Raw genomic sequence first — 5,106 nt, forward strand, 5'->3', positions numbered from 1 at the left:
ACCTTTCTAGAATTGAAGGAAAYGTATCAAGTGGGGGGAATCATGAGATTAAAGAAGTTTTTCCGGATGAATTTGTTTTGGCCATACAACACAATTTTCAAAAACAAAATCCTTGGTATGCAGATATTGCCAACTATCTTGCATGTGGCCTTAAACCATATCATTTTCAGGGAAACTAGTTTAAAAATTTTTTCACGATTGCAAGCATTATTTGTGGAACAATCCATCCCTTTTTAAATTGGGATCGGATCAAATTTTGAGAAAGTGTGTCCCGGATGATGAAATCCAAGCTTTGTTAAAGGAATATCACGCATCACCGTACGGAGGCCACTTTGGTGGACAACGTACGGCCGCTAAAATTTTACAAAGCGGATTTTTTTTGGCCTACCATATTTAAAGATGCTTTTGAATTTGTGAAGAGTTGTGATCAATGCCAACACATGGGGGATTTTTCCTAAAGAAATGAAATGCCCTTGAACAATATTATGGAAGTCAAACTTTTCTATGTTTGGGGCATTGACTTTATGGGACTATTTCCCATGTCTTTTCATAATCAGTACATTTTGGTTGCGATAGACTATGTCTCCAAATGGATAGAAGCAAAGGCTTGCCCAAGAAATGATGCTAAAACGGTAGTGGGATTTTTGCATAGAAACATTTTTGTTCGTTTTGGAACACCCCGAGCATTGATAAGCGATGAAGGGACTCATTTCATAAACAAAGTGTTAAGTACCACTCTTGAGAAGTACAACATCCGACATAAAGTAGCCACAACTTACCACCCGCAAACCAATGGTCTTGCGGAACTTTCCAATCGGAAAATAAAAAATATTTTAGAAAAAGTGGTTAAGCCAAATCGTAAAGATTGGTCGCTTAAATTGGATGATGCACTTTGGGCCTACTGTACCGCTTTCAAGACTCCATTGGTCATGTCTCCGTACCAACTTGTTTTTGGAAAATCTTGTCACCTTCCGTTGGAGTTAGAATATAAGGCATTTGGGCTATTAAAAAACTTAATTTAAATGCAACTCTAGCGGGGGAGAAAAGAAAGCTCCAACTCAATGAGTTGGAAGAGTGGAAGTACCAAGCCTACGAGAATGCCAAAATTTATAAAGAAAAGGCGAAAATGTGGCATGATCGTAGGATCAATCAATTTGTTTTTGAAAAAGGTCAAAAAGTGCTTCTTTTTAATTCAAGATTGAGGCTTTTCCCCGGAAAACTTAAATCTAGATGGTCGGGACCTTTCACTATTGTTGAAGTGGGAATGTTTGGAACTATCGATCTCTTAAACCCACAAGACAATACAGTTTTTAAAGTGAATGGGCATCGGGTCAAGCATTTCTTCCCTGAAGGAATGCAAGATCCACGCCAAAAATCTCTTTGAAAGATTGTCGAACCTTCTGTTGTAAATAATGTAAATATTTTTAATTATCGTACTTCTTGTTTATTTCATGCAGGTATGCTCACAGTAGGCATCTCGTGCTCACATTCTGATGTGGGTTTTGGTTATTATTTTTTAATATTGGCGGGTTTTTGTGGAATCTTCCAAGGAAAAGGAAAAGGGAAAATAAGAAAAGAAATGGGTTTATATTTTTTTTTTGAAAAAAAGTGATGATGATTTTTCTGAAAATGGAGGCTTGTGTAAAGGATTTGACTTGTACCATGACATCATTTTTTTCAAATCACTTGTCCTTCCAAATGTTTCGCATGCAAAAGGGAACGGTTACCTATGTTATACCCATCGGTTATCTATGAAAAAGGGGGGAAAATCATTTTTACTTCACTATTCATCTTCTCCTCTCTTTTCATGGCTAGAACAAGGAACAATCCAACCGGTCGGCCCTCTTATCGACCGCCTGCTCGCCGTTCTACTCGCCGGATAGTTGCCGGCGACGCATCATCCACCACTCCCGTACCACCAACGGTTGCTCCATCGATGTACTACTCAACGCCCCTCTCGCCGGATCCCATAGCCTTTGCTCCGTCGGTGAGACATTCATCAACAACCGGCGACGGTCAGTCATCCTCCGTGAGGGTCGACTACGACGAGTATCACGCCGTTGTCACTCCGGTATGCATCACTCAAACTCCTCCCCTTTTTACCACTATTTTTACCCCTTCGACCATTATTCACACCACCACCACCATCGGCGCCGGTCCGTCTACTTCACGACCGCCGGCCGCACAACCCTTCCCACACCAAGACCCTTTTTCCTAGCCCTAACTGTACCACCCTCTATCATCCCTCTATCTAACCCCATCCCACCACCGATTAACCCCACACCCACTCAACAGCCCCCTATTCCCCTTCAACACCACTCGGCCCACCCACCATACACGATTTCGACCTAAACCTTAGTGATACCTTAGGGGAGGAGTTCCATTTTGACTTTGAAGCCAATGTCTCCAACAATCCTGAGGATTTATTTCCTTTTTTTGTTCCTGAGTCATTTGAAGAATCACCACAGCAACCCTTTGAGACTCAAATAGAACATGAACTGCCTGTTGAGGAAATACCAGTCACTGCCCCCAGTGGGCATACTGTGAGCATAGAAACCTCCTCGGGAAGTTTTGAAAGTGCAAGTTCAGAGTCTGTTATTCCCCAACCATTATCAAAACCAGTGCCTGAAAACAGTGATTATGAGGATGAGATGGCATAGGACTTAGAACATGCTGAGGATGTGGCCGAGGAAGAAGAGGAACAAGAGGAAAGGGAGGATTTTGAAGAAGAAATTCCAGATGAGGAGGTTTTGGATGTCAGTAAGCCAAAACCTTCTAAAAAGAGGAAGGTAGCAGCAAAGCAGAAGAGGCAGCAAACCCCAAAGAAAAAGAAAGAAAAGGCGATGCCATTTCATGAGAGGTACAACCGTATCAAAAATAATAAAATTCTCCTTAAACAGGCCTTTGACCCACGGTTGGTCAACTCTTTTATGGCCATCAGGCACCATTTGGTGGCTTTACAGTGGGACAAAATGGTGGTTGCACCTTTAAAGGCCAACGTATCTTGGGTAACCGAGTTTTACGCGGCCGTTGGCACCACCAAGAGCATTTCAGTGAATATTCGGGGTAAGAAAGTTGATTGATCGGGGCCAAAGCTTAATGGCGGCCCTTGGACTCGTCCCACCACCGGAATGGTCGGGGCCAAAGCTTAATGGCGGCCCTTGGACTCGTCCCACCACCGGAATGCTCGTTTGCACAGATTATGAAAGGGACTCGTGAAGTTGCCGATGATGATATCGCATCCCTCCTTACGCTCCCCGATCGTGGATGGTCGAGGGACAACCGACGCCAAAGTATTTTGGCCGGCCATCTCAACACGGAGGTCGGACTTTGGTTTCAGTTTTTGCGACACAATTTAATCCCCACTGTTCATGATAGTACAATCTCACGGGACCGATGCGTCCTCCTTTATTGCATAATGAGCGAGTTGCCAATCGACCTTGGGCCGATTATACATGCATCCATCTTGGCCGCCTCTCAGAGGACGCATTCACGCCTAGTCTTTCCGGCCCTTATCACGAAGCTTATGGCCAAGGCTAGGGTCCCTACCATTGATGAGGATACAATTGTTGTTGGCTCTCCCTTGTTGGGACAGAACACGGTCGACAGTCGGCATAGAGCCTCTCGGCCCTTTTTAAATTTACAGCATCCCGTACCGGTTGAGAGAGATGCGGAAGAGCCCGTGGCGCCATCAACTGCTCAACCAAATGCGCCACCGGTCGTTCTTCCCGAGCCACATGTTGCCGCTGTTTCGGAGTCGCCGAATGTTGCACTTACCGAGCCACCCGCCGCGTATGTATCGGAGCCACCCGTTGTCTCCATGATCGAACCAGATGCAGAAATACCAAGATGTGGCTATGATGCGGCCAGCCCATCCGAGCCACCTCTAAGCAATCCTTTAGGCTCGGGGTATGGGTCGGCCACTTGGCTGTCTGTCTTTGCACTCCAATAGGAAGAGACGAATCAAAAGTTGGAGGCGATATTGAAGAAGGTGGGGAGTGTAGAAGACCGAGTCTCCGATTTGTAAAAGAAGAATGCTCGCTTTTGGGCGTATACTCGAGATTGGAATCGGGTGGAAAGACAGCTTTACGGGCGTCAAGATACTCTCTTGACGGCCCAACTTCCAAGGTTCCCGAGCGGTCTTTGCCCTCCCCAAGTTTGGTGCTTCCCGCCCTTGCAGACCCACATGCCGGTTACTTCCATTATTGTTGCGCCTTTTGCTCCTGCTCCTCATGTTCCTGTTACTTCTACATTACCTACCACGAATGCGATCATTCCTGCTGTTACTGTTCCAGTTGCTGCTCCCGTTGTCCAAAGCTCCAAGGAGGCTGATGCAGTCCCTGCTTGCCCACAGTAAGCAGTTTTGAAGAAAATGGTTAAATTCTCGACTTTTCATCACAGCCTCTTAAAACATTATTTTTTGGTATATCTTTTGGGTACAGATACACTTTTATTCCGTCTTTTGTGTATGATTTGCGGAATGTCATTTTCTTTTGTGTGAATATTTATGACAAATGGTGTTAGATTTCTTTTTGTTTTGTCTAGTTCCATTATTCATTTCAGGTACAACACCCTTGGATGAATTTTGATAGTGTTAAAGTTAAAAGGATGTAGGCTCTCCTTCTATTTTAAGCCCAAACACTTTTCCCTTTGCGCCCAACCCGTACCGTTTTGGTCCCATTGGCAACAATGGGGACATTGTAAACATTAAGTTTGGGGGGATGTGTTTAAGAAAAATATATATACCTTCAAAAAATTGGGAGGTATAAAAAAATTAGAAAAAAAGAGAAGAAAAGAAAACAAAACAAAAAAAATAGAAGAATCGGTCTTCGGAAAATTGGAAGACAAAAATAAAGCCCGGTTATCCAAAAGGGCAAGTTTATGCCAATATTCAAATTCTTGGATATTAATGAGATTTAATTCTAAGTTCAGATCAAAGCATTAAGTTGCTTGGAAGAATGGACCTGGTTGAAGCCATAAAAGACAAAGAAAGCACTCCTTCCAATATTTTGATTGAAAAGCCTTCTTTTCATAATTTATTGAAGTACTTTACATTTTGCAACCTTTCAAGAAGAAGTGACAAGGCCAGAGATAAAGTAGACATGT

The sequence above is a fragment of the Cynara cardunculus genome (assembly GCF_001531365.2).
Source record: "Cynara cardunculus var. scolymus isolate 2C chromosome LG 2, CcrdV1, whole genome shotgun sequence".
NCBI lineage: Eukaryota > Viridiplantae > Streptophyta > Magnoliopsida > Asterales > Asteraceae > Cynara > Cynara cardunculus.